At 35.6% G+C, this 8,738-nt stretch overlaps 2 pseudogenes; both read right to left on the bottom strand.

The window, feature by feature from the left end:
* Positions 1–2,276: 2,276 nt before the first annotated feature.
* On the bottom strand, positions 2,277–5,600 carry LOC125198367 (annotated as a pseudogene).
* A 961-nt stretch (positions 5,601–6,561) lies between these two features.
* On the bottom strand, positions 6,562–8,738 carry LOC125198373 (annotated as a pseudogene).

Below are 8,738 nucleotides of genomic sequence, written 5' to 3'. Positions count from 1 at the left end.
CAAAACAGCTTTTATCTACTTCTCCGCTTCGAGAATCCGATGCGAATCGGTGATGTTCCCGGCCACTCCGCGAAGCGATTCTACGGCGTGGCGGAGGAGAGAATGCGGTCGTCCTGCGCCACCAACCGGTGGAGTTAGATGCCGTCGATTGGCCGGTAGTGGTGGCGGAGGATGAGGGGGCGAGAAATGTGAAGGGTTGGTGTGGGCGTAGGATAATGGAATTGGTGAATTTGAGAGCGCAAGGCATAGTATGGTGCGGAGTTAAATTGTCTCAGGAAGCTCAAGATAGCGAGGGAGGCGTACGATAGCAGTGGGGAAGATCGGAATTTCGCAATCTTACCGAATCGATCGATTTTCCCTGTGCGATAAATAAGTGACCTATATTTTCCACACACGTATTTCATGTGGGAGTTTTAGTGTCACGTGTCAATAGAGATTTGCAGGCTAATCGGCCTCGGATTTAAATTACAATCTTAACCCTTAACGTTCAGTGTTGGATTTGCCAAGCGGGCTAATCGGGCTACACTTAAAATTAGCAAATGATAGATTATAAATGCATGAGGTTATGATCGGTTTAAAATCAACATGATCGGTTATGAATTCATTCTCCCACATCGTTTGTATGAACAAACATAGACTAAATGGACTATCTCTCTTAATATGATAATCTTTTAGGCTGAATTATTTGTTTAATGGAAATCTCTTAAATTGGGAATAAGAGAATGCCATGGTTTAGGTAGACTATTGCTAGACTGAGTGAATTTTTCTCTTTCTCATATATTGTTTCTACTTTTTGTATCCCTTTCAAAGATTTTAATGAGGGTAGAACAAGAACAGAAAGTGACAGAAGATGCCCACATGTTTACCGAGCAAGACGCTGCTGCTACAGTGCTGCAGCTTTGGTCATCTTCATGAGTTTCTAAGGAACGAATCTAGTACCATAATCAATGCCTTTTTTTGAGGGAATTTACAAACCTCTTGACGGTGAATCTAGTACCATAGACATCATTACCATTGGAAATATATGTTCCAAGTTGTGGATTGTCAAAAGTTGAGGTTTTTGTTTTGACTTAGGTAGGGGATGAGTTGAACATTGATTTGTACACTTGCATCAGCATCAAGATCCTCAATTAATTCAAGCCATATGAAATCAATGTGGCTTATAGGTTAATAAATTTTACTAATTTCTTATTATTTTTTTTAGAATAATAGTAATATCTAATGTACGTTTAAATAGAGATTAAAATATTACTCACCCATCCAAGTTTAGCGAGACGTTTTATTTTGCATGTGTTTTGAAAAATGATACTTAATAAATAGTTAAAGTGAAAAGAAAATAAGTAAGAGAGAATAATGTCGAAGAGAGTCTCTCTACATTATTCTCTCTCTATTTTACTTTTTCTCCACTTAACTATTTATTAGTATCTTTTTCCAAAACACATGCAAAATAAAACGCCCTCACTTAGGATAGGACGGAGGTGAGTGTTATATGCTAACTCATAACTTAATAATAACTACAACTAAATAATAGCCATTAGATATTCAAATTAAGGTCTTAGATCATCAATCCCTAAATGTTAATACGAAAAACGCCAATAATGCCATATGATTAATTCCAAAAAATATCAATAGAGGTATTAATGTCAATTAACTACATGTTTAGTTATAACTAACTTTTAAAAGAAATCCCAAAACTTTAAATTCATATAACATATATCAAATTAAAGATAATTTTATAAGGATTCCAACGATATCCTATATGCATATGTTCCGATCTCAAATTTGAAAAAAAATTCAAAATTTTTTAATTTTTTCGTAAAGTAAATGTCAACATACTATATAAAATATGTCAATATAATACATGTAGAATGTCAATATAAGCAATAGGTTAACATTCTTAAAGCATTGTGTTGACATTCTCAAAGCATTGTGTTTATATTTTCAAACATTATATTGACATTTTCATCCAAAACGCTAATTGAAGTTTTTTTTATTTTTTTTATTTTACTAATAAAAATGAAAAGACATATTAGAAATTGTAGACACACGATTTCTAAAATTATATGGCCTTAAATTAGTTATAGTTAGTAATTAAATGATGAGTTAGCAATTGATCACTTTCCGGATGGAGGGAGTATCTTGGTTAATGAATTTTATACGTTAAACTTATTTGATAGGGTGTGTGATAAAAATGAAATTTGACTTTATGTTTATTATTTAACTATAATAGTAAAAAAGACTATTTTTGTGCTTGATAGGTGAGTAGATATGTCATATGAACAACTTAGAAATAAACCATACATTAGCTTAAACAATAATCAGTAGCGTATTGATACAATCGGCACACCCTACAGGATTATAATCCTGAAACTAACAACTTTAAACACGAAAATGAACAAGAAAAAAATGAATAGGAAGAAAAAAGACTGGGATTAAGCAGTTATATGATCACAAAATACAAAAACACATATTGATCTTAGATAAAATCACTTGGTACATTGTTGGAGCAGCAAAATCACCTGCAGACTATGTCAAAGATCAAGCAGTTATATGCGGTTTACTCAGCTGGTATCCTCAGACATTCCATCACCAGCATGCCTGTCCCCAAATTATTGAATCAAGATATCAATCCCATATTCCATAGAGATAATAAAACAATAACACACAACAAAAAAATAAACCCAATATGTTTATTCACAATCTTGGACAAGAGGGCTCTATTGTATGTGCGCCCATCCATATCCTTTAGAATACTTCTCAGATGTGCCACTTTATTTTACTTCATCCTTCCCAATTTGAAGGCCAAATTCTCCCGGATATGAAGACCCAGGGTTCAGAAAATGGTATTTGCATACAAGGGTACATGTTTACAATGAATGAGTTTTCTTATGTTGTAACTGGAAGATTCCACTTTCCACTTACGAGAGATTATTAAACACTAGCAGGGTCATTACAAAGTATATTGTAGAACCAAAATTTTTGAATTATGATTCACGGATCTCTAGCATGGTGTAAAGAACCATAAGGTCAATGTTCAGATTTCAGAAACAAACCTCCATGAGCTGGTTAAATTACGAGCTTTTCTATCCAACTGCAGATTTTCCAGTGCAGCTGAAGCCCGGCCTACATCTTCTGGAAGTTCATCATTATCATATCTCCAACTGTATTCGTCTTTCCTATAGCCAGATGTAGATGACCCAGCTCGACGATCTGATAGTCGGACAGTTAGAAGGTACATCACATTAAATGGTTCTGCAAAACCAAATTTAGATGCTTTAGCTACTTACCAGATGGTTGTGAAGCAGGAAGAGGCCTGAAATGAGCACAGCATAAAGTAGATGATATGATGGGAAGCTTCAAATCAAGTTATAGAAAGTTGGCAGTGAAATGAATTATTGACAACAAACCTTCCTAATGGAGGTACACCGCCAGCAAGAGATGACGGTGAAGTCCTTCTCATGTTTCTAGGATCAATGTTTGATAGAGAGTCGGCATCTGGAATAGTTGATCTCCTGCTGCTCCTCTTCCTTGGGATAAATTCTGCAACATCATGCATTAAAATTGAGAGGGAAAGCTAACAATTCCTCAGAAACATATCTATGAATTCAGATTCTTTACAATCAGCAAAGCTCATTAGTGTTATTTGTTCAACCCAGCAAGCTAAACACATTAAGCAAGCAAATAGAACCATTTGTAGAATTGCCAATTTGCTTATGTAAAAAATTATTAATTATAGGACTGGACTCACATACCTCGTACTTTAAGAACCCCTCAAGTACGTCCAAAAGCAAAGGCCCACTGTCACCATTACGATTAAGGTCATATCCATTTTTGCTGCTAAAGTCTCTTAATTCCGATTTCCATGAATCCTTTGGCTGAAACAGAAGGGAAGTAAAGAACTCTGTACAGATAAAGCTCACACCGCAAGAATATTACAAGGAAAACATGTCAAAAAAGTACCAAATTGCACTCTGGCAAGTAAACTTTCAAGGTATGGTTTAGTTGAGCCCAATCTAGATATTCACATATCAATGCAGTTAGAAGTCTTCCTGCAATTACAAGATGATACAATATTAATATCATGAAGATCATAACAGAACTAGAAATAACAAATGCATCTGTGTGAAAGTTAATGTCCCTCCTGAAACTTTTCAACCCTGTTGGAATATGTGATTTACTTAATGTTTAATGCAAAAGAAGTGTCCTTATGAGAACCATAGTCCAGAATAAATGTCCCTCCTGAAACTTTAAACCCTGTTGGAACATATGATTTACTTAATGTTCAATGTAAACGAAGAGTCCTTATGAGAACCATAGTCCTGAATAAAGTCTGCACATTTGAGGTCATCGAGTTTTTTTTATAACAGTCTGACTCAATCTCCAGGTAACGTAAACATAAGTTCACCAAATGGGAGGACTTTGCTTATAGATTTCTATTTCAAAGTACATAACTGCAACCTAATGAAATGAGATGTAAATACATAACAACATTGGGCAAGAGGACATTTTTATGGTAAGTACCAGAAGGAGAGTTGTGGAGCTGCTTTGCACGATCATTGCAACTACCCAGAAGAGCAGGAGGCAGTCCATCATCTTTCTCTATAACTCTATCCTCTTCTTCTATCGCTTCAAATACACTAGCTCTCAATTCAGCCTAATAAACCAGAACATATAGAACTCTCAGCATTTAAGATGATAGGCGCACAAAGGAACATCTATAAAATGTAGTAGTGCATGCAGTAATCAGGATCACATATAAAGAGGTGTAGATAGTCTGATGAGCTTCACAGCTTCACTTCTTACTTAACTCTGAGTGACACTATGAATCTTTGCAAAACTAATTATGCAATGCTCATAATAGAATAACTAATGTGTAATGTATTATTTTTCAAACCAAATTCTCATGTAAATTAAGACAATAATTCAAGTCCAACCATCAACACAAAAAAAGGTCGCAAAGCCTAAGACCTCTTACTAGAAATCTAATAATAATCCAAATGCGCTATATATCTCAGCAAATACTACCATTACATGCAATTAAAATCCCATTCCTTTACCTTTACCTAACCATTCAAAGCTGAATATAACAATATACGCATGGAATCGAGTAAACTTAAATTCTGAACAAATTCCCCCACCGTGAAAACTCCCCAATTCCCCTAAAAATGACAATCTGCCTTGATAATTCACTCAAAATCACCAGATCGCCTCTGAGCAATTTGAATCCCAAACACGCGAACTAAAAAAGAGGGAGCGATATGAATCAGAAAAGAAGATAAACAATAAGAGAGTGGCAATGCTCACACGGATCTTGGCGAGAACGCCTTTCTTCTCGAGAGTGCGTGTAACAAGGGTTTTCAAATCCATCATTTCTCGCGTGTAATCGTCCATTTCTCCCCAAATTCTTGGGCCCCGTCGTGCTCAGCTCAAAAATTGAAGGATCTCGTTATTCTTCAAGCTTCTTCGGTTTCGATTTTGCAGAATTTGGAGCTAAGTGGTGAAGATAAGAGTGTTTGTTTTCCCAAATTATGAAATTTTGTATATTCAAGTTTGGTGAAATTTCACTATTGGTTGCTAATCGTGGAAATTCACACTCATAACGAAGCAACAACTGCGACTTCTGCAGGTAATGCATAAAAGCGTGCCAAAGGGCAGTGGAGTGGATATGCGACTCATGGTGTAGTTCTATTTAATTTACCCCCTTCGTCCCACAATAGGAGGGAGTCACATTCGATGGCAGCTTTAAGAATACTTTCGTCTATTTAAAATTTGTCTCAGTTTTCATTTCCGTCCGTCCCCAAATTTTATCCATTTCACTTTTACCATTTTTGGAGAAAGACCATATTCTACTAACTCATTCCTACTCACATTTTATTATAAAACTAATACTTTAAAAGTAGGAAGAATAGGGGATTAGACTAGTTATAATATAAGCGACACTTAATCGAGCTAAATAGAACGGAGACGATTTTCCATTAATTAAAGTGAAGCATCATATTGTAAATTAACGACAAATCTAAAAAATACTGAATTCTTATTACGACTTAATAATGACTCGTATTGCAAATACAACTTTAAAATAAAACAGATGTAGATAATACTCAAATCAATATTGCAAGCTCCTTACATGTTCGTTTGTTGCAATCAAGGTCCCCACAAAATTAAGGCTTTGCCATCTACTAGTGAGAGTATGTCAATATGAAGGATCAAGAAATACATTCGAGCTCTGAATTTTGTTTTTATTTGCAGCTTAATGATAGATACTATGTCAATATGAAGGATCGGCGAAAATTATTTTGCCAGAGATTGATGGCATGATACATTATCTCAGCCCGCGGTGGTGATTTCATGCATTACCTAATTTTCAACATTATGTTTCTTTATTCCCTTCCTCATTTTTCTTGATTTCCATTATTTTAGGGATTCACTATTGTTAATTGGGATAAATAGGATATTACTACTACTATATGAATAAGTTATCCTTTTCGAAGGGCAATAAAACTACAAACTTATTTTGTTTTCTTTTTCTTTTTCAAACACTTTGTTTTCATCTAGCAGCGGTAGACAGCAGGAAGAGAAAGATTATAAAAAATATTGTTACATGATAAGCTAATGTGTATGAATATATAAAGAATAAGGAATCCAAAAATTGTAGTGGGTGTTTAGAGCTGATGCATTGGCTACAACTACAAAGCATCCTCCCTGTTTAGTATAAACGCCACCGCATCTTCCACTGTATCCACAACCTGCAAAATCAGAAACCGACATCGCAAGCTCAGTGGCTCATAGGCATCATTGTTGCACATCATATATGGTGCAAATGCAGGTTTGCACTGACATAGTGGAACGGATCAAGATCAGCAGATATATTGGTAAATCAAAGAGGAACAGCGTTGAGTATTGCGTACCAAATCAGCTGGATACTTCGTGTGGTTCTCTTTGTCGAAACACACCAGTTCTTGTCAAAATTGAAAACCATGGATACCCTGCCTGTGGGGCAAGAACAAATTACCTCAGAAACACTATCCTTAACGTTTGTTCTTTGTACAAAGGAACTTGAGAGAGAGAGAGAGAGAGACCTGTTGAGCTCCTTTGATGTCAACTAAAGGATTGTCACCAATCATGTAAAGCGTCCTGAAAGACGGCGAACCAGAATCACCATTTCCAACATCAGCAGGACTGCAAGTTTGTAGAAGATGTGCTAATATAGTTTCAGCATTTCTGAAGACTTAAAGGATTTGGCTTCCCGAAGCATGTGAACTCTAAGGGTTTGTCATGAATTCTGTAATTGAGAGAGTGGAAAGAGAGTAAACAATTTCAGTTCAGACAAATTATTATTCAGCTAGGATCTACACTTATCTTTTTTTTTCATACAATTAGAATCTGTATCTTTTTTTATAAGATTTCTCGCGCACTACTTTAATCATTATCAGTACTGCTAAACAAACACAATTAACTACACAATTCAACACTAAGTCACGTCTAAACTTGGTTGATTGCAGATCCATGGATTTAGGTGCATTAAGTATAGCATGATTAGAGCTGTAGAAGATGTTCAAGTACCTATTGAAGACACTCTCAAGGGCTATCCGGAAGGCACCCATGCCAAGACGTTCTGAGGGAAATGCAGCCTGTAGCAAGTTGGCAACATTTTTTAATAGATTGCAAAGGTCACTGCTACAACACAAGAGATAATTCAGAGCTAGACATTAACAGATTTTTCCTTCATATCTGTTATAATCAACCTGGTATTGGAGATCATCTGCAGCAAAAAATAAAGGTGGTTGATGCCAATTCTTTTGGCCAGGAATGCCTCCAGATGTCAAGATGTCGCAAAGAACCTAAAGTTGTCAATTACTCGTCTCAAGAAGAATCTTCTGAGAATGCGCGGGTATTGACAACTTTTACATTTTAAATTTAAATATAGCAAAATACCTGTATATCCCTACCCCAGTCGACAGGATCACTTACAATAACACAGCATTAACATTTTTAGAGTAATCATGATGGATTTTCTTCTCTGAGTTTTTTTAGCAGTTTGATTCTTGTATAGTTGTCCACCGCTTGTATTGGGCCACCGGATCAATGTTACTGAAGTGTGATGCATACTCATCTAGTGAGACAACTCTCCTGAAAGTGGGATATGGCTAGGAACAAATAACTGTACCAGAACAACTCAATTTCCCAACCCAAAAAGTAACTAAGCTAGAACTTACTTAAAACCATATTCTGACATCACAACAGCAGGTTCCCTTTTCCAGTGGCAACAACAGAATTCATTTTCATATCTATAAAGGGAGACAGCAAAAATATTGGAAGCTCGTGACAATAATAAAAAGATTTAGTAACATTCTAATATCTGAAACAAAGAACTTTCAGTTTTGTCCCTGGCTTGTACAAACTTTCAAATAGTTTCAACACATAGTGACTACACATGGAAATCGATTAAAAATCCTTAAATTTTTTGAGAAAGTAATTAAAATAGCTGGGAAACAGTTGATCAATATTCAAGCCTAACTTCCTATTCCTTATCTTGGTAATAAAGAACCATGAAGGAAAATCCATCAAGAAAAATTGTAGTATATGAGTAAACTGTACTGAGAATTTGAAAAAGGAAACTAAATTATGCTTCCAAAAAAATTAATTATAAAAAGATGACACTGGATACCTTTTTAGCAAAAGTGCTGAAGGGTGAGTGACCCTGCACTACCTATACCCAGAGCATGGTACTTTAACAT

This window comes from Salvia hispanica, unplaced genomic scaffold (genome assembly GCF_023119035.1).
Source record: "Salvia hispanica cultivar TCC Black 2014 unplaced genomic scaffold, UniMelb_Shisp_WGS_1.0 HiC_scaffold_14, whole genome shotgun sequence".
Classification (NCBI taxonomy): Eukaryota; Viridiplantae; Streptophyta; class Magnoliopsida; order Lamiales; family Lamiaceae; genus Salvia; species Salvia hispanica.
Note: the sequence above shows the minus strand (reverse complement) of the source record. Positions and strands in the feature narration are given on the sequence as shown.